This window comes from Leptonychotes weddellii, chromosome 2 (genome assembly GCF_054177405.1).
Source record: "Leptonychotes weddellii isolate Sample4059 chromosome 2, ASM5417740v2, whole genome shotgun sequence".
NCBI lineage: Eukaryota > Metazoa > Chordata > Mammalia > Carnivora > Phocidae > Leptonychotes > Leptonychotes weddellii.
The window spans coordinates 132,372,672-132,395,445 of NC_138370.1; the positions used below are offsets into that span (position 1 = coordinate 132,372,672).

Here is a 22,774-nt window from a genome sequence, read left to right on the forward strand (position 1 = left end):
TATTGTTGACGAGAAAAGGTGATGTGTGGGAAACAGTTACGGATGGTAAGCCCCCAGATGGAGCTAAATAATGGGAAAGTTTTCAGGATTATGCAAAAGAAAGAGCAATAAAAGAAAAAAAAAGTATGAGAAAACCTCGAGATAATTAAACTATGGAATTCTTCAGAGTTTCAACTAAAAAATGACATAAAAAAGGAAGAGATAGATGGAGTAGCTACTAAAATTTTAATAAATCACTGTAAGAGACTAGGTCATCCAGCCCTACGAGCTACTCAGGTTGTAAAAGAACTATGACAAATTCATTTACTTTATCTTGGTCATGATAAATTAAAAAAGAAATCTGATGATGATGGAAAATTAGAGTCTATAATCTTTTCGGAGTCCATGCCAATTAAAACAGGAGAGGATAAGGATTCTAAGTGACAAGAGGACCAGCGTCTCTCGGCACAATCACCAGTAGGGGACCCAAGGTCATTTGCATTAAGATAGGTAAAATGGCCTAGAGCTGGTGAAGAAAATTCATTACAATTGCTGAACACTGGTATTCAGTGTATTGTTCTTCATAAACCTGCTAATGAAAAATGAGAAGATAATAAAAATTAGCAGGTTATGGTGATGCAAAATAGGTTTTCAAGTAAAACCATGGCTTGAAGTAGGAATTTATGAACAAATGGTATATATATATATATATATGGGTATTGGCTCACCATTGCCAAAATATACTATTGGAATATATGTTATGTCTAAATGGGAGAGTTCTCTCTTATTCAAAATATAAGAAAAGGAAATGTTATGCAATTCTGCTTTTCAGGCTGTTTTAATTGGGCAGTCTACATGGGAACCTTATAGAATAATCTAAATGTACTCAAGTGCTTAATTTAAAACATTACAGGATACCTGAGGGTTATAAGTATTTTGGTTTAATAAAGGAGCTATTAGATGCAAGTATATTAATATCCCAAAACTCCTTGTTTAATAGTCTAGCAGGGCCTGTAAAAAGTTAATGAATTTTGAAAGTTAACTATAGATCATAGAGAATAGGATAAAGTGGTGACTTCAAAAGTATTAGCTATACTCAATATGATATCAACAATTCAAGATATACCACAAATTACGGGACATAATTTGGTTTGGTTCTTCTTTTCTTTTTCATTTCTGTTTAGAAGAAAGTTGAAGCTGATTTGCATTCATCTGGGATGGGCTCCAGTATACATTTACTGTGTAACCACAGGAATATTTAATTTCTCTGCTGATTGCCATAACCTGGTAAGAAGAGATACAGATTGGATTTAGTTGGAAAGTATTATTATTCATTATATTAATCATGGAATGTTAGTATATCAATCAGAAGACTTAACCAAGATGACCGAATTGAAAATACTTATTAATTGTATGACCACCAGAGTATACTAATTAACCCAAATAAAGTACAGAGCTCAGAACAAATGATACAATTCCTTAACATCCTTTGAACAGGGGCAATAGAGACATTGTTCCAGATAACCAAAAATAACTCATTCTCTCTGCCAGCTCCAATGTCAAATCAAGAGACACACAGATTTATTAGGTTGTTTCATTTTTAAAGAGATCTCATGTCACATTTGAGGATATTATTAGCACATATTTACAAAGTTACCAGGAAAATGGTTAAATTTGATTTTTTCCCCCAAGAGCAAGCTTTCTTGAAGCTTTAAAAGTCACATGATATCATTCAATATGCTTCAAAGATTTTGGAAGTGTATGAAATTTATTGCTATAATGACTGGACAATCAGGCAAAAGCCTGTGACTGCCACCAGCATAGACTGCTGAGATTTTAGACAAATTTATTGTTGCAATTTCAGAGTATATACTATTTAAAAGGAAATTACTAACTTATTATCAGGGGTTTTGTTGCAACTGCTTCTATTATAGAGGAATGAAAAATTATCTTATTTTTCTTATTTATCTTATATAAAAATTATCAAGATACCCCTTGTGTCAAAACTTTTGCTCCATTCCTGATTTAACAGACATTATATATCTTACTGCATATAGAGCAGGGGTTTGTTTGTTTATTTTTGTTTTTGAGGGTGGAGGAGAAATTGCTAAGGTAGAGAATACTTGTAAAACAAAAACCAATATTAGTTCAGGGGTGACTTAGTGGCACGTATTCTTGCTTCTAATAGTGCCAATGTCTGTCAAGGACACCTATGAGAAGCTCTTTGGCGTAGTCAAAGTACAGTAAAGTTTGAATGACTACAACCCATATCATATTGTCCTGGAGAATTCAATATTTTTAAGTCCAAAATATATACTCAATTTGTAATTATGAAACAAGTATTCTAAGGAAATAAAATGTTTGGTAAATAAACAAATATGGTCAAAATACCCTACCTGAAAGAGCTCGAGGAGAAAGTTGTCACAGTCTAGGAGTCCTTGGGCAAGCTGAACTTGTATTTCTAAAAATAGACATATCAAGGGAAATGTCTTGTTGGCCTTTTTATTGGCCACTTAAAAGAGAATTTATTTCAGGAGAAAGGAAAAAAGATGCAAGAAGTTGGACAGATTACACTACTTTGAAAATGGATAAAATAACCTCAAAGGATAGTTAAACAGCATGATAGGAATAAAGATAAGAAAAAGCATGGACACTGAACCAAGAGGGGCTGTTAAGTATGCTCCTGAGATGAAAACAGAGACAGCTCAAGGACAATGGCCTGGATCTTGGCAAAAGAAGAAAAGCAATGAATTTATGGGAGACTATGCCCCACTCCCTAACAATCTGTGGGAATTTGTAAATGGAGAATGTAATTGTATAGGTGGTCCCAGCTGCCAAGGCCCTACATATAAACAAACAACAGATGTGCCTAATAGAACAGTTGGAATTTGAAGCCTATTCAACTTAATCAAGAATTTACTCGCGTGTGTATGTGCATGTGTGTGGGGGGGCGGGGGGCATTACTTAAATATGAAGCTCTTTATGAAACCTGGTTAGTACATCCTTATAGTATGGCATAATCATATGGCTATGCCCCACAAAAGACAGAATCCATGGCTCCTGACTTATACCACAACCCATGACAGCATTGACCATACAGACAGGGATTGCTTTTGTTAGAAAGCCCTAAAATACGCCTGGGTGGCTCAGATGGTTAAGCGTCTGCCTTCGGCTCAGGTCATGATCCCAGGGTCCTGGGATCGAGTCCCGCATCGGGCTCTCTGCTCCTTGGGAGCGTGCTTCTCCCTCTGCCTCTCTCTCTCTGTCTCTCATGAATAAATAAATAAAATCTTAAAAAAAAAAAAGCCCTAAAATATACTACTCTAATTCTAAATAACTTATTTTGTAATCAATTTAGTTTAATAATATAACTGGTATTTAGTATAATACTGATGTAATTGGTGAGAATAATTTGACTGATTCACCTCCATCTATTCTGATGATGCAAAAGTAATTAGTATTTGACAGTTGTCCTTTTGCTTTTTTGTTCCATAAATATTGCAAAAGATACATGGAAAATTGATTATAGCAATTCATAATTTAAAAGATTTGTTCAAGTGTCAGGTGGTTGACTTTGTAAAATAGAATTTACAGATGAACGAATAAACTCTACCTTTATCTATGGCGATACCAGGATGTATGATTTTGACTCTTGGCCAAGATAAGGACAGTGGAATTTATGACATGCTATTTAGGGTGCAAAATTTATTTGGTAACCTCTAGGGTGAATCTGATGGTTTTCCACAGGCTTAACAGATTAGACAGCCTAACTAGACTACATAACCAAAAATCTGGCTGGGAACATGTGCTTTGAGCTCTCCCAAACTTAAAACTCATCACACAACTAGGGATTTACATTGGAGACAAAAGATGTCCATGTGTACATAAAGACTGTGGAGCGCTTACTCCTGGAAGTCTCTCAGACCCCAGTATTCCGTGTACTGTCTATCTTTGGCTACACCATATGTTTGACTTTAAATAAAAACTTTATAGGAATATGCTCTGTGGGTTCTTGCGAGTCCTTTGAACATCTAAACTTATCAAATATTTTCAGTTATCGTATCTTATTCAAAATTGTAGTCTTATCTTTTTCATTAGCAAAACAAAGATATTGTGTGACTAATAAAATTATTAAAGAGTCCTTTCTGGAAGTATGCAATTCCAATGAGCCTCATTTTTCCTAAACTTCTCCTGGCCACCCCACCTCCACCCCTGCCCATAGGACACTTTTGGTAAGGCCATAGTCAGACCAGTCAAGAACTTTTAGGGTTATGTTTCCCATATCTGAACTGTCTTTAGAACAAGGACAATCAGTGACAGATTCAACCCATATCATATAGGTGACTACAGAGGGTAACCGTGGCTGAGTAATGACCCACTGAAGATGCCTAGACCTTAAACTACAGTGTATATTTTGGCTTACATAGCAGAAGGTACTTTGAAGATGTGATTACATTAAGGATATTGAGATGGGAAGATTATCCTGGATTATCTAGTTGGACACAATGTAATCACAAAGTCTTTATAAGAGGAAGTCAAGAGGATAAAAGTCAGTAAAATATGTGACTATGGAACCAAAAAGGACTATAAAATAATAAATTTATGTAGTTTTAAGGCACTAAGATTGTATAAATTTGCTACAGTAGCAATGGGAAACTAATAGAGTAACCAATGTGGTCCATCATCAGATTATAGGTCACTGGTTTTTCACCTTCTAGGATTTTTGGAAAGAGACTGGTCCACAATTTAAAATGGCACCACATTTACAAAGCTTCTTCCTAACAGATTCAGCAAAGCAGAATTACTAAACAAACAAAAAAAATTTTTAACAAATGAGACTACAGACTCAGGAAGTGGCTCAAATAAGTCTAATCCTGAAATTTTTTTTTGAGTTTCCTACCACTGAAAGTTCTTTGCTTTCCTGTGGAAAGCATGGTGAAAGAAGGGAGGGCTTATGGTAGACAGTATTTCTGGTACAATCCAGAAATGATTTTAATAATTATATTCCTTTTGTGTTAAGGAAAGTGTGGTCAGGCAAGCGTGACTACTTACTTGGAGGATTGATTTGGATTAATTTGCTATGGAATTTTTCTTTTTTCTGAGTTAAAATATCTTTTAAGAACTCAGCAAGCTCTGATTTGGGGTTTGTTCTGAGGTGAATATGAGAGAAAAAGGTCCCGTGGACTCCAATCTTAGAAGGTCCTCAGAAACCAATCCCTTAATATACTGTCACTGCTACTGATCATTGCCTGCTACCCCGTTGGCACGCTTTCGTGATGAATGTCTTTGGTTAATGACTTAATAGCCATAGAGGTGATGTCATGTGGACACAGGCTATGATGCCAGAGTTGGTTGCCTGGTGATCATTTGATGTCAGCAGAGGCCATGGTATTATAGACATGAAGAGACCCCAATATGTGGAGAAGGAAAGTAAAGTCAGGAGCCTGAATATCCAGTGCTCTTTATGGGCTGTCAGTTCGGCATCCAGTGCTGGGAAATCTAAAAGTCTTACAGATGCCCCCCTTAATATGAAGGCTGCCAAGGGCACCTGGCTGGCTCAGTCGGTGGAGCATGCCACTCTTGATATCAGGGTTGTAGGTTGGAAACCCACCTTGGGTGTAGAGATTACTTAAATAAATAAAATCGTAAAAAAAAAAAAAAAAAGAATGCATCAAGCTCTTGTAATTTGCAGGAGAGATAGTCTGCTATTTTATTTTCTGTTTTGTTTTTTTTTCTAAAGGTTTTATTTATTTAATTGCCAGAGAGAGTGCGAGTACCAGCACGTAGAGTGGCAGGCAGAGAAGAAGCAGGCTCCCTGCTGAGCAAGGAGCCTGATGTGGGACTCGATCCCAGGACCCTGGGATCATGACCTGAGCGGAAGGCAGACGCTTAACCATCTGTGCCACCCAGGCATCCCTTATTTTCTGTTTTTAATAAAAAGTTTAAGATGATCAACAAGAGAGTAAATACAGTTTTTATGAAAGCTTCACCCCTATCTTGAGCAGTGTGTTCCCAGAAGTGGTATTTAAGTGCTCTGAAATGGATGCTTCTTTCCCCCTTTAAGAGATTGAATTTTTGATAAATTAGATTTGGAAAAAAAAAAAAGATACTTCACATGTAATTACTAAAAAGACTTGTCCTACCCATCCATGGTCACATTTTAATATCAATCCTTCCTGCTTTTCTAATCAAGTTTTCACATGTCCAGGATACACAGAGATAAGCTAATTGATAAAGATCAGAAAATCCTGGACTAAAAGGTCATAGAGCAATCCTAAATTCTTCAGTGAACTCTTGTCTTTTATTACGTCAATAAGATTATGATCTAATATGATCTCAAGCAAGATTTCAAATAAAAAACCGGGGGGGGTCATTATTTTCAACTACAGTTTGAGATATTATGATAATGTTCAATGGAAGAAGTATGTTTAGGGAAGGCCAGTGCATGAAAGGGAAAACGGTCTGGTGAAAGTGAAAGAGAAGAAAAAGTAAAGAAAAGGGGAGGAAGTTGAGGTATGGGAAATAAGATGCCAATCCAGAGTTGGATCAAAATAGGGTGAGGAGAGGTTAAGTTTGGATGTTAGATATTCCACATTATCATTAGTTTTTAGTCATGACTCTCTAGGAGAAATAATTTCAGAAATTTCTTGTCCTTCAGTGTCCCTTCATGCCTGTCTAAAAGTACTGACCATCGAATCTTTAAAATCTTTCATTCTAATGCACAGATATGTGCTTATCCTAAATTCTATGGAGTTGATGTTATAGTTCTAAATTTGTTGGTAGAATCTTATCAAAACTTTGAGTATTTAGGGCTAGTGGCACCATAACCTGAGATTTATTGAAATTCTAGTAATTGCCAATATTTAAATGAAGAGAACAAACATGACAAAAATAATCAGGAACTAATCAGCTGTGTGGCAAAAATAATCAGGAACTGAGGTTCTTAACCTTATTCTACCTTACCTATAAGATCGCGGAGCAACATAAGGAAATCAAAAAGCCAATGTTAAGGGAACATAAAAAAAAAAAAAAAAAGGAAAAGAAAAAGAAAAGCTTAGGGGCACTTCAAAGCATAAGAAATAGCACTTGTCAGAAGCAGGACTTAGCTGTAGTCACTGGAATTCTCAGAACGGATGTCAAAACATGTCTGGTATGTCCTATCTTCGTGGACGTGGTCTCACAGTGATCAATGGAGGATATTGTCCTGATCCAAGTTACATGATTAAAAACTGTGGCAGCTTTTATCAAAAAAAAAAAAAAAAAGCCAGACATGAGAAGGCTCTGAAAAAGCTTTTCTAACTTGAGAATGATTGAAAGAGTGACTTTATAAAGTCTTAATAAAAGGCTTCAGTTTCAGGTGGTTTCAGAAAGTTGGTCAGGGGCACCTGGGTGGCTCAGTTGGCTAAACATCTGCCTTTGGCTCAGGTCATGATCCCAGAGTCCTGGAATTGAGCCCCACCTTAAGCTCCTTGCTCAGCATGGAGTCTGCTTCTCCCTCTCTCTCTGCCCTTCCCCCACCTCGTGCTCTCTCTTGCGTGCTCTCTTTCTCAAATAAATAAATAAAATGTTTAAAAAAAAAAATAATTGGTCAAAAATGTTTCTTAGAAAGGAGAAGAGGTTCTTCTAGAGTAGGAAGTTGTAATTGGTCAAGTTGGATTTATCAAGGGGGGTTGGAGAGGGACAGTTAAATATTAAGGTCATTAGCAAGAAAAGGTGAGAAACAACAGTTGCAGAAGCTAAGTAGAAAATCTCAGTCCTGGAAAATTGAGAGCTTCTTCGCTCCCCGGCAGCTGCACCCGACGGCTCTGCGGCCATCACCATGCCACAAAATGAATATATTGAGTTACACCGGAAGGCGATATGGCTATCGTTTGAATTACCACGAGAAAAAAGGAAAGAAAGAAGGTCGAGAGGCTCATGAACGTTCAAAGAAGGCAAAAAAGATGATTGGTCTGAAAGCTAAGCTCTACCATAAACAGCGCCATGCTGAGAAAATACAAATGAAAAAGACTATCAAGATGCATGAAAAGAGAAACACCAAACAAAAGAAAGTTGAAAAGACTCCACAAGGAGCAGTACCTGTGTATCTACTGGACAGAGAGAGACAGTCCGGAGCTAAAGTACTTTCCAACATGATTAAACAAAAATGAAAAGAGAAAGCAGGAAAATGGGAAGTTCCTTTACCCAAAGTCCGTGCCCAGGGAGAAACAGAAGTATTAAAAGTTATTCGAACAGGAGAGAGAAAGAAGAAAGCATGGAAGAGGATGGTCACTAAAGTCTGCTTTCTTGGAGACAGCTTTACTGGAAAACCACCTAAATATGAAAGATTCATTAGACCAATGGGCTTACGTTTCAAAAAGGCCCATGTAACACATCCTGAATTGAAAGCCACCTTTTGCTTGCCAATACTTGGTGTAAAAAGAATCCTTCATCCCCACTATATACAATTTTGGGTGTTATCACCAAAGGCACTGTAATTGAAGTGAATGTGAATGAGTTGGGCTTTGTGACACAAGGAGGCAAAGTTATTTGGGGCAAATATGCCCAGGTTACCAACAACCCTGAAAATGATGGATGCTTAAATGCAGTCCTGCTGGTTTGACAGCAGTTTCAGAGAAGAAATTCCTTATAATTACATAAGACTACACACCGATCAGGAAGACCACCATTACTGTGGTGGTTCTGAATACTACCAAACAGCCTTACGTATCTGCAGTCATCAAGAGAAGTATTTATTCTATTGTGAAAAACATTAAAATAGACATTTATTAAAAAAAGAAAAAGAAAAAGAAAACCTCAGTCCTTCAATTTCTCTTCCAGAAGTTACCAACAAGGGTTTTGTTTGTGTGTTTGTTTTTAAAGATTTATTTATTTATTTTAGAGAGAGATAGAGAGAGTGCAGGGGGAGGGGCAGAAAGAGAGGGAGAGAGTCTCGAGTGGATTCTGCACTGAGCACAGAGCCAAATGCAGGGCTCAATCCGTGGACCCCCTGAGATCAGGACCTGAGCCTAAACCAAGAGTCAGATGCTTCACTGACTGTGCCACCCAGATGTCCCTACCAACAGGGTTTTAAGGATTCAGTGGTTTTCACTGATTACCTGAGAATGATGTTTTATAGTCTACAAATCTGATTAAATGAAGCCTATGTTTCATCACGTCTTATGGTACATAGGTTGAAATGCCAGAACTTTGCTAGTGTATAAAAAGACAAGAATAAAAAATTGTGACTGTTAAAATAGTTCTATCAGGTGCAGCCTGATAGATATACCTTAACCATAATCCTCATAAGGGTTAGAGGACATTTCCTCCAAGGCATTAAAACTGCCTTGGTGAGGGCACCTTGTCCTTGAATGATCACAGGTGGGGAGGAGGGTGAATGGATGAAATGAGATACTGGAGTGGTGGCACTAAATAGCTAGAGAAAATGAGAATACAATCACAATAATAAACTGTAGGGATAGGATGCATTTAGAGTGGTATGAACTGATTTCAGGGTCCCTAAAAATTAAACCAAAAAAAAAAAAAAAAAAAGCCAAAGTAGCTCATATATTGAAGATCTCTTTAACACATAAAAATAAAAAGTTAATCCCAGTGCACAGAAATCTAACGAGTTACTATCATGAAGATTCACAGACTCTTCCCCAATTCTACAACAGGAATCTGAATGAGGGGGAGCTGACTCTCTTTGAAGAACCCTTCAATGTAGCCTTAATGTAAATGGTTGATAATCTCCTAAACCTTCTTCACGGTGATCCATGACCATGAAAGGTGGTGAGTGCATTCTGGGAAAAGAGAAATATATTGATCTTCAGTGCACATTGTGCATATTAAATATGGTTCTGAATGAAACTATTTCTTAAATATTCAAAACAGTCCAGTGGTATGTTTTCCAGAATGAGAACTAGGTTTCATACTTAGATATACTGAGGTATGCACCCAATGTGATTAAATTTAAATAGTAATTTCTAATAAGACATGTATCTATGAGACATTATAATATAAATATAAGAACCACTTCGGATATTTCTATATTTAGGAAAAATATGCTAAGAGAATAATAAAAAACACTAATTAATAGGTGTAAAAGGTAAAGGGGCAGAGTTGTGATTTGTTTTCATTCTTTTCTAGGGCAATAACAATGCAAGTGGCATGAGAGACAAACACAATTTCAGGTATTACAGAATTTAAGTTCAATAACTCATAAACATCCGGCCTTAAATAAAGATTTTTTAATCTTAGATGGATGTTCAGAATATTATAATTCATCTCATTTCTATATTCATAAGTAATGTCTTCCCTAAAGCGTCTAGCTTCTAATGCTACAAAAGGAATACAGTAAAGGAATAAAATGCATTCCTTTAAAGAAATAAAGGAGTTACTGAGAAAATGCAAATATCACACTAACCCAAAGGCATATGTCATAAAAATGAAAATGCCTACTGTAATATTTATGCATTTACTGAAACTAGGAAGTCTTATGAACTTGAACTCAAGCTTCAAAAGTAGCACCAGTTCTGGTTCTAGCAAGAGTCTAATAAATGCCTCCTAAATATTATGTTTATAAAACATTTTTAAATATTCCTCTTCATAACACAACATAAATTAAAATGACTCCGATAATTCTGATTTTGTTCCAACATAGTTGTGCATAGTTTAGGACATTTGAATTTTATATCATTTCTTTGCTTTTTTAAGATTTTTTTTAAAACAGTTAATGGATGGGCCTTGAGGGCATTATGCTAAATGAAATAAGTCAGACAGAGAAAGACAAACACCATATGATCTCATTTATACACAGAATCAAACAAACAAACAAGAAAAAAACAATTGTATAAGATACAGAGAACAAAATGGTGGTTGCCAGGCATAGGAGATGAAGTGTGGGTGAAATAGGTGAAGGGGTCAAAACGTACAAACTTCCAGTTATAAAATAAATAAGTCATGGGGAAGTAATGTACAGCATGGTGACTATCGTTAATGACACTGTATTGCATATTTGCAAATTGCTAAGAAGGTAAATCTTAAAAGTTCTCATCACAAGAAAAAAATTCTGTAACTATGTATGGTGATGGATATTAACTAGATTTCTTGTAGTGATCGTTTCACAACATGTACAAATATCGATTCATTATGTTGTGCACCTGACACTTATATTAAGTATGTTAATTACACTCAATAAAAAAATCAACAATGCTTGATTTTTGGAGCTTTATGGAGTAAAGCTTCAAATGGCCTTTACCTGCTATGTTTTCTCATTATATAGCACCTGTTTTCTCTAAGAATCATAATTATCAAATTCTCTTTGTAAAACCAAAAAATGGAACATGTTGAGTACCTTGCTTCCCTTGTGTGCTAAATGTAATCTCTAAGGTAGATTTTTTTTTTTTTGGACATTCTTTGCCTCAAAATTTACCAAGAGAATATTGAAAATACAGACTATAATTAATATAGCATAAGGTTTACCTAGGAATGTTTTTTAAAGATTTTATTTATTTATTTGAGAGAGAGAGGGAGAGTGAGAGAAGAGAGAGAGCATGAGAGGGTGGAGGGGCAGAGGGACAAGCAGACTCCCTGCTTAGTACGGAGCCCCACGCAGGGCTGGATCCCAGGACCCTGAGATCATGACCTGAGCAGAAGTCAGACACTTAACTGACTGAGTCTCCCAGATGCTCCAACTAGGAATACTTTAAAATACATTTCTCTTCACTTAGAAATATTGTAAAGATAAGTATTCTTTTCTAAATATAGACTATTAATTGGGAGAGAGAAAGGAAAAATGAGAAATTAGTCTCACAAGCATTATCCGTGTCATTTACTCTGACAGTTAATCTCAGTTGTCTTCTGATTTGCTCTGTTTAGCAACAGTTGGCTAATTCGATCGCTATCTTCTTAATGTTGTAACTCCAATCCAGACCTCTCCTTTGAAACTTAGACTTAGTATTTCACTTTCATGTCCACTTGAATGTGTAACAAGCATCTCAAGCCTAACACTTTCATACCTAACTTTTTTACTACCCAAGCTCCTCCCATGCTCCTCCTCAAATAACTAAACATCAACGCTTTCCCTCCAGTTTCTCATTAGAAAAAATGGTTGCAATCACCTCAACTCATCTTTTTCACCCACATGCTATTCACCAGCAATTCCTGCTAGGTCTGTCTTTAAATTGTATATTGAAATTGACCACCTCTCACTCTCTTCACCTGGTCCATGTTCTCAAATTCTATCACCTGAATTAGTAGAATATTCTTCTCACTGATCTTCCAACCTCCCCCTTTATCTTCCACACCTCAGTCTTCACCCAAACAGAAGATAGCCTTATCCACTTAAAATGTAAGTCACTCCAGAGGACAATAGGGGAAAGGAGGGAAAACTGAAGAGGAAGAAATAAGAGAGGGAGACAAGCCACGTGAGACTCTTGACTCTGGGAAACAAACTGAGGTTTGCGAAAAGGGAGATGGGGTAACTCGGTAGTGGGCATTAAGGAGGGCACGTGATGTGATGAGCACTGGGTGTTATACGTAACTAATGAATTATTGAACATTATATCAAAAACTAATAATGTACTATATGTTGTCTAATTGAATAAATAAACAAACAAACAAACAAAATGTAAGTCACTCCGGATCGGCACTCTCCAGTGTTGTCTCTTCCTAGTCAGAGCAAAATCCAACCTACTTTCCTTGCCCAGTAGGACCTATGATCTAGCCTATTGCTGTGTCTCTGGTATTATCTCCATCCACTCCGTCACTCATTTACTCTTTTCTAGACAACTTAGTCACTTTGATATTCCTTGAATGCTCCAAACATTACCTCCAAACATATCCTTACCTTACTTTATTTTCTCCACAGCACTCATTTCTAATTGACATATGTGGTGGTAGGCTTACAACAAATATTTGAGGGATGGATGACAATGAAAAATAATTAACATCTGTCTTTGTGCTCATATATATTTGAGTTTTGTGCCTGTTTTCTATTAGTTATAACAACAGAGTAGAGTTGCGTAACATGTGCAAAACTCTTTGTTTTCAAATTCATTGTTTTTTATGAGTATCATTATAATCCTGGTAGGATATATAATAAATATCATAGTCATGGTGTAATATTAATATGGGACAGATAAATCAAATAATTTATTTAATTTTCCAAGTTCATTTATGGAGTAAAGCTTCAAATGGCCTTTACCTGCTATGTTTTCTCATTATATAGCACCTGTTTTCTCTAAGAATCATAATTATCAAATTCTCTTTGTCAAACCAAAAAATGGAACATGTTGAGTACCTTGCTTCCCTGGTCCCCACAATATTTAATAACTACCTATCTTCCTTGGTCTTTCTTTCATTGTAACTCACAATGTATATCCCCCAGTCTTTGATTTTTAGTCTTATTTTCACTACAAAGTATGAGTTCAAGAAATATATGAGAACCTGAAAGATAAAATTGTGTTCATTATTTTACAGATGAGCTCTATTTAGTTGTAAATGAGAGATACATAAATAAATCATTTTATAATTATGAGGAGCTTTCTGATTAGCAGATTTTAATCTATTTTACAGAAATTCATGCTATTATGCTTATAAAAATGATACATACCTATTATAAGGAATTTAAGCAATAGGTAATACAAAAATGAGTGTAAAAAATCTAAAACCCCAGTATCTATGATAAAAATAAATTATTGTTTAATAACATTTTTGTTCCAGGTATTTTTTTTTAAAGATTTTATTTATTTATTTGAGAGAGAGAATGAGAGAGAGAGCACATGAGAGGGGTGAGGGTCAGAGGGAGAAGCAGACTCCCTGCCGAGCAGGGAGCCCGACGCGGGACTCGATCCCGGGACTCCAGGATCATGACCTGAGCCGAAGGCAGTCGCTTAACCAACTGAGCCACCCAGGCGCCCTTGTTCCAGGTATTTTTATCTGCATATTTTATAAATAAAGAGGAGTAGGTTGATGCTTAAAAATACTTCTAGGGTTGCCTGGGTGGTTCAGTCAATTAAGCATCCAATTCTTTTTTTCTTTTTTTTTTTTTTAAGATTTTTATTTATTTATTTGACAGAGACAGAGGGAGAGAGGGAACACAAGCAGGGGGAGTGTGAGAGGGAGAAGCAGGCTTCCCGCTGAGCAGGGAGCCCGATGTAGGGCTCGATCCCAGCACCCTGGGATCATGACCTGAGCCGACGGCAATCGCTTAACGACTGAGCCACCCAGGCGCCCCTAAGCATCCAATTCTTGATCTTAGCTCAAGTCTTGATTTCAGGGCGTGGAGACTACTTAAAAAATAAATAAATAAGCTTTTATTAAAAAATGGACAATCTTCCACATGTTATCAAATAGTATAAATTGAAAACAACAGAAAACAATAAAAGAATCAGCTATACTTCAAAAAATGCTCCTTTACCAACAAAAAATAGTGAACTAAAACACCCTTTTCATTTTAAATGAAAATAATTAATTTGTGGTCACTGTACTTTGTTTTTCAAAACAAGTTTCAGTTATATATAACACTAAGTAACTTTTGGCTATAACAAAAATCTGTGTTAGCACTTCCATAACTTTCTTTGCAGTGTGTCCTTCTACCTGCTGCTCTTTGTTAATAATTATGCTTTTTTTTACATTAGGCTGCTAATATTTGTACCATTTACATTTTGTTTTATGATTCCTCACAATTATAACATATTAATTATTTATCCTAATGTATTCAGTACTCATCATCAGTCCTTTTACCGTGATTTCTCTTTGTTACAGGAATATTTATACTGATTCTTCTCTTTATTGGTTGGATATCATTATCAAGAATAATTTTGTTTTGTTTTTATGGAACTCTTTTCCTTTAGGGCTTCCCTGATTGAAAAGTCTCCCTTTTGCTCTTAGGTTAATCATCAAATACCAACTTAGTGTAATATTATATACTTTGTTCAAATTTTATACTTTGTAATATTTGCATTTTTTCATTTTCTTCTGGCACTAAATGTTACTCAGATACTCACTTATCTTTTTTTTTCTTTCTTTCTTTCTCTTTCTCTTTCTTTCTTTCTCTTTCTTCTTTCCTTCCTTCCTTCCTTTTTTTTCTTAAAGTCCTCTGAATCAGACTTTCTTTCTTTCTTTCTTTTTCTTTCTTTCTTTCTTTCTTTTTCTCTTTCTCTCTTTCTTTCTTTCTCTTTCTTCTTTCCTTCCTTCCTTCCTTTCTTTTCTTAAAGTCCTCTGAATGAGACTTTCTTGGAATATAGGATGATCTCTCAATCTGCAAAATTATTTCTTAGTGTTAAATATTTGTCTTCTATTAGTATATTGATATTTTTGTTCATTTAGTTTGATAGTTGTTATATTAATTTTACCAAGATTTTTTTTTTAATTTGGCTATTACATGGGACACTTTGGTTAGCTCTAGAGAGGGAAGGTATCTTGACATGGTTTCTCCTCTGAACTGCAGTCTGGGGTCTTTATAAGAATCCTAATGACATAGTGAGGGGACATTCTCAGTTACATATAGGTCATGGTTCATTTTAAGAATTCCTGAGTTTCTTTTACTTCTAATTATATGTTAATATTGATATCATGGTTTACTCCACCTGGTTGGGGAATGTATGTTATTTCCATAAGAATTCCCCGAAGGTTAACATTGGTCCCCAACTTTTATGTGCTTGTCTTTTCCCTTTCACTTTTCACTGAATACAAATCATACCACATCAGTCACATCTAATACTCTCAGGTTAAAATAGAGAAAGCTGAAATTGGAAAAAGACATCTCAGCCAAAACTCTAAAGTTTGCCCCCTAGGAAATCAGAGGATAATGACCAGGAATGACTTTGTAAAGATAATAAAGGTGGCATATGGGAGATTTATATAAGCAAGAGACTGGTTGAGGACAAATGAAGGATGACGATGATGATGTTTATGACAATAATCAATGATTAAAATAATAAAATAATAAGATTTAACATATAATATAGGGCCTACTTTCTGCCATGCACTATTTATAAGTGTGTTACTTTATTAGGGGATTTAATTTAATTCCTTCATCAATCATATAAAGTAGGCATTAGTGTTATCCTTATTTTGCCAATGAGAAAAATGAGGCACAGTGATATTTAATTTACTTTAAGTCACCCAATATTAAGTGGCATGGTCTGGATTGGAATCCAGGTAAGAATCCTGAGGCAGTGTTCTGCTAGTAGACACAGGGTCATGTTTCCTTAAAATCAACTGGAAGAGATTAAGAATATTGTAAGCTATTGAAAGCATGTGCTGAAGTGAACTAGGATAGACTCCTTGGTAAAATACTATATACATATAAAGTACAAAGCTTGAACTTTGACAAGTGCAATGGGGAAAAAGAATGAACAGGAGTAGATTGAAAACATATTGTAGGGAAGACAGTAAAATGTTTTTGTATAAAACTGAAGTTGAAAAGATAAAATTATATCACCAGAAACTTGAGACTGCTTCCTGAAGTATAAGGCCATTTAAAATTGGAAATTTCAGGAGACTTCTCTTATTCTCATCTTCATACGGTTAGTAGCATGCCATGAGAAAGAGGAAAAGAGTAGTAACTATATAGCTCTAATCATGCAAAACCATTCTGCAAATAAAAGATTTTGTAATAAACAAATAAGAAAAAGTTGCTATTATTGATTATATAGTCACAGAATTAAGTAGAATTTTGAGTTATACTATGTATGTATGTTTATACATATTGTCATTAAATATGACATTGTCATATTTATGTCATTAAATATGTCTTACGTCATTAAATATGTCTTCTCATGAGTAAAAAAAATGTGTTGTAGTTAGAAAAGTTTATTTAATGTGTCAGCAAGTAGGCCTCTGAACTCAGTGTTACAAATTTATGGTACTTTTTTATAATTTCAAAATCCAAGAATCCTGAAAATATAAGATTTTTTCATAATTTATTTGGAAGTGAATCTGACCTAGTCTGACCTGAAGCTATTTATATCTTCATGTAATATTGTAAACATTTTTATGCTTTCTTCTATAGAAACATTGGTAATCATGAGATAGCGCCCTAGACTATGATGAGTCTGTTGCCTAGTATCTCACATATGTACATTTGAACTTTCTAAATATCTGAAAATGTCCCAAATGTGCCTTGCCCCAGTGTTTTGGGATAGGGAAGTGTGTACTTATACAATATAGGGATGTAGTCAGCTGTAGATGTGGTTCATTAACAGGATTGCCTGGGAATACACATGAGCTAGCACTCCATTTGTACATCATTCTATACATAACCACCACCACTCTCACATTATAGTTGGACAGAGAGGAAACTAAAATTTGGTAGGCTTAATTGAGACAAGAAAAAGTTCAGCATAACTTCTATATATGCTTAACAAAGATATGGACTGTTACTCTGCTAGTTCTAGTGTCTATCACCTAATGTGCTGATTTAATTAAAGGGTACTGTCCTCATTAAGAAATAATGACATGTCAAAATGTTATTTGTTAAGCCCAATAAGGTAATAAATTGTGATGGTATAGGTTAATTATTGTGGCAATCAGGATGTAATTAAGGAATAATTACACCCAAACACACATATAGTGACTTTAAACTTGATTAGATTATCAAAAAAAATAACAGATAATATACTTAGAATGGGTGTGGTTCTTCCATGTTGTATATGTGGATGTTACAATATACATATAAATATATTCAAATGTGATTTCTTGAAATATTTGGAGCTTTCATTTTAGAATTGTCTCCCAAGCAAGATTACAAAATATATGAGTGAATAGTTCATCTTTTTGTAATCATATTTTCAATACCTAAGTTCAGTATGCAAGGTTTAACCTCCAATTTATTAAGCAGATGTAAGCTTTAATGACTTCATTTTTTTCAAAACTCAAACACTTTGTCAAGGAATAAAGACTTGCAATCTACTAAAGTATTCAGAATAAGTTTCCTCAGAAACCAAGAAAAATGTTAATAAAGTATTCTCTAGAACAGCTTCACTCATTGAATAACTTAATAATAAAGCAGAACATAAATATTAATTAAAAACTTAAGCATGGTACTGTGCCAGGCACTCTATTCTCAGTAAATATTGTAACTTCTTAATTCTCACAAAACCCAGGAATTTGAAGATTAACAAGGAAGGAAAACTGAGTTTCTTTTTTGAGTTAGTGAATATCCAAGATTCAATCCACATCCAAAATCTAAACACCACAATTAAGTAGCAGATGGCATTATTAAGTATAAAAAGCCTATGAAGCCTTTCAGACCTGGATTCCAAAATCTGTTCTTATGCTTAGTATCTCTATATCACACATGTCAAACTGTCTAACCCTGTTCTCTTATTTTTAAAAAGGCAGTGGCAATGTTTACCATAGGGCTAAGTTGGGGGAATGAATAGAATATGAAATATAAAACACATAATGATAGAATTGATTTTGTTGGAGCTTTAAAAATATGCTACTTTTATTGTTTCCAAAAAAACTAAGTGTTAAAGAAACGAAATTCAACTGAGTAAATTTTAAAGATCTTATTGGCTTTATTCAACAATTTATGAATCAGGGAGCATCCAATCTAGGACAGAGAAAAGAGCTCCGAGGAGCAGTAGAAAATGAAAGACTTAAAGGCAGAAGAGAGAAGGAACAAGAAGTTCTACCAGGCAAAAAAGTGAATTAGTTATTGCAAGATTACTTTCCTTTGGGGAATGGCAGGAATCCCAGACAGATTACCCAACTTGTGCTGATCAGGTGATTCCTGATTGACTGGTTTAAGGTTCCATGTCTGGGAGAGCCAAAACTATAATTAAGTCTTGGTTTGGTGACCTGAGGCTTACTGTAAGTGACTCCATTTTGAACCTGTTGTCTTGTTTTTAACATAATTAATCTTATTTGTTGATATATCAAATGTATATACCATTCATGACTGGAATTCACTAAACTGTTGTCAAGGGCAAATTTACAGCCCTTTTGGTAACATCTCTTTAATAATTTGCTTGTTCTACAAATCTTTGTTCTGAATTTGACTTCTAGAAATACACTTGCTTTTATTTTTTTTGATCTACATATCAAAGAAATTTTTCAAAATGTCATTTTTAATTTTTCTAGTTTTTCAGATTTCAAAAGAACAAGTATCAAGTGTATTATTAGTTAACCCATAATTTCTTAGGCTATAAATTAAAAGGTCGCATTTGCATGTGAAATTTTAAGATGCTGATTTAGAAAATCAACAGTTGTCATTTAAAAATTCAACAAAAGGGAAACATACTTTACTAAATTCATTAAGATATTTTCCTGTTATTAAAAAAAAAAGTTTCATTTTCATCAGTGTTTCTAGAAGTTTTCCAAAAGGAAGACCGTAAAGCAGCGTGTAAAATTTTCCATATGTACACAAAATTAATCCTAAATTATCCTTCAGGTTCATATAGAATAAATCTAGGTACCTTGACTTCATTTTATAAACTTCTGCCTATCTTCTTTTAAATGTCATCAATTTAACTATCTAATTTCTTTGGCTATTTCCACACAATCTTGCATAGATGTCTTTCTTTGTAAACTCATCCATTAGATCTCTCTTTCCTTACTTCTTCATTGATGATAATCATGATGATAAGGATGATGATGACATTGATAATGAAGGTAACTATTATATTATTACTTCATTAAAATGAAGACTCATAACTATTCCATCATAGAAATGCAAGCTTTTCTAGAAAAATTTTGTCAAAAGGGAGGAAGAGAAGGTCACTGACTGGCTCTTATGGATCTTTGGAACTGGCTCCAAGATGTTGCTTACAATGGCTGAGATACTCCAGGTGACTGGATTGGCCAAAGACCCCAAAATTCGTAACTTGTTAAAAAAAAGTGCTGAGGGACTTTTTTATTTTGACTGCCTCTCCTGCTCTGTTGTCTGCCCGTATTCAAGAGTGTCCTCACTGCAGCAACAAGTCCAGAGGCTACTCTAGGGATGGACTCTGAACCCCTTCAAACATAAGCTAGGGTTGCCTTTCAAAAAGCATAACAGTAGATTAGTAGAAGACATTCAATTTTCATTGGATATCAATACTGGAACAACCTTTATTAAAAATCTTTTAGTGGTGGTGTTCCCTTTGGCCTTACCCTTTCCTATTATAGGTATGAATGCCTTGATGTGCCGCCAAGCCATCTGGAACAAACACAAATTCCCAGGCTTCTTGGTGGAAGCTGTACATTGAGAGCCCATAAGAGTGCCACTCCTGATTAAGATGGTAAATACCCTCCAATATAACTTGCAGCAGGGCACTGAGCAACTGGGACCCATAATTCAAAATATATTAAAGGAAGGAGTTATTGAACACACCATTTCTCCTTTCAATTTCCCCATTTGGTGAGTGTTCAAGCCTGCTACTAGTGAGTGTAGCCTTACAGTCAACTATCAAAATTTAAATGCTAAGGTGCCCTCTGTTAAGGTTCCCATTCCCAGCCCTGTCTACTTAATTGAGGACATCCAAAGAGATTTACTTTGCTGGTTGATCTAATATATTCCATTCAGTAACTATCTCTGAGAAATCTCAGCTGTAGCTTGCCTTCATATACTTTTACCTGGTTGCCTATGGGATAATAATCCAGCTATTGCTCACAATCTTTGCCAGCAGGACGTGGCTGCCCTTACAGTGTCTTCTTGTACAATCTGGCACTATACTGATGACATTCTAATATGAGAACCCTTGGAGGATGCAGTGTTCAAGGCCCTAACACAGCTGGTAACCCACCTACAATATAGTGGTTGAGCTATTGCCCCACATAAAATTCAAGAGCCAGCCACAACTGTTATATTTCTGGGTGTCTGGTCCTCTACAGGCTGGAAAATTCCACTTACAGTTAAACATTAATTGTTAACTATTCAGCCTCCCACCATACTACTTCAAGCCCAACACATCTTAAGTCTCTTCACATTTTGGAAGCAACAAATACCACATTTATCTATCATTCTTAGACCCATTTATGTAGTCGCATGCGAATTCCCCACATTTTATTGGGCAGAAGCTCAACAGCAAGCCTTATAGCTGGCACAAAGGTCAATTCATCAAGCCCTCCTCCTGGGTCCTATTTCCAGGCTGAGACACTGGCCACCATGGACGATGCATCCTGGAGCCTATAAACTAAACATGTCACCTCCTGGCTGCTTATGGGCATTCGACCCTCCACAGCCACCTGCTACACCCCCTGAGACTGTCAAATTCTGGTTGCTTAGTTGGCTTTGTTAGAAACAGAGGCACTCACAGGAATGGAGCCCGTTCTCTTGTGTACCCATGTTTCCATTATGCCATGGATAAGAGTCTCCTTCCAACAGCAGCTCAGTATGACTACAAATGGCCTCTTCATTAAAATGGAAATAGTACCTTTAGGAATGGGCTAAACCTGACTTGGCATGTCTTTCCAAATTGTAGGAGGCTGTGGCTTTGCTGCTCATGGACATGGAGTATACCATCTTGCCAATGGTGCCATATTTACCAAAAACAGCAAGTGGGGCTCATTATTGCTTGCTAAGCTTGTAGCAGTACAAATGATTGTGCAGAACACCATTCTTTTCAATGGACTTCTTGCTGCCGGGGTCACTTACCACTTTCCTAAGATTCTTATCACAAGGGAATCTGATGATTTCATCTTACAGGACAATATTATTTACATTTTTCTCAACAATTTTGAGTCCCCTTACAGATTTAAAATGTCAATTTTCTTACCTTCCAATATTCCTTACCAACCCAGTCAGGGACAGATGGTTAGCTATGACCCCCTGGTCATAGATAGTCCTGGCCCATTAGAAAAACACAGACCGGGCGCCTGGGTGGCTCAGTTGGTTAAGCGACTGCCTTCGGCTCAGGTCGTGATCCTGGAGTCCCGGGATCGAGTCCCGCATCGGGCTCCCTGCTCAGCGGGGGGTCTGCTTCTCCTTCTGACCCTCTTCCCTCTCGTGCTCTCTGTCTCTCATTCTCTCTCTCTCAAATAAATAAAATAAAATAAAATAAAATAAACACACACCAACATTTACCTGCTTGATATGCAAATCAAGTTCTAATTCCAATGCACAGTGGTATTAGTGGATGACTCATTTCTCCTAACCTTACCTCCTCACAGGAAGTGGAAATAATTACACCTGGATCCATCAGGTCTAAGAAACAGTGTCTATCCCCTAAAGGGGGGGAAGAGGCACTCAGGTTGATTCACACCAGCAACATTAGAAGATGACAGCATGTCAATACAATTAAAACACTTGTCCCTACTTCCCTTTGGAGGAGGCCACCAACAAGTTGCTCACCCACAATGAAAAGCTCCATAAAGCAGGCACAAAACTATAAAATGCACTGCTGCTGGCTATAATCTGTGCCTTATCATGGAGCTTATTCCTGGACCCCGTAGAGAAAATACTAGAAAGTAGCTGGAACTGCACAGCACTCACAAATGCACCCCAGGATAGGGGGATGGTAAGTGTTGAAAATCAACCCCTGAGGGGCACCTGAGACTCCTCAAGGTGTGGATAGTAGCCAGGCAATTCAATCCTTAACTTAAAGGGGACCATTAGCACATATGCTTAAAGGTACCAGCCCTGACCAAACAATCATTGGCATCATCACTTCTGGGCACAAGCCATTACATTGCTTTAATTTCAACATGAACTGGCTTATAAGATAATGCAATTCAGTCCCACCTCTGGTAATATAGGGCCAAACACTAGACTGTGAAGAACATATAACTAAATTTTGTTTAAACCAAGGCTACACATAGATCTCCAACCTTTACTATTTATGGATAGAGAACTTCTATGCCTCAGAAGAGTATACCCCTGAGC

The 22,774-nt window shown here is 36.0% G+C and overlaps 1 pseudogene; it reads left to right on the forward strand.

Moving 5' to 3' along the window:
- Nucleotides 1-7,724: 7,724 nt before the first annotated feature.
- Nucleotides 7,725-8,775, forward strand: LOC102750766 (ribosome biogenesis protein NSA2 homolog pseudogene; annotated as a pseudogene).
- The last annotated feature ends 13,999 nt before the right edge of the window (nt 8,776-22,774 follow it).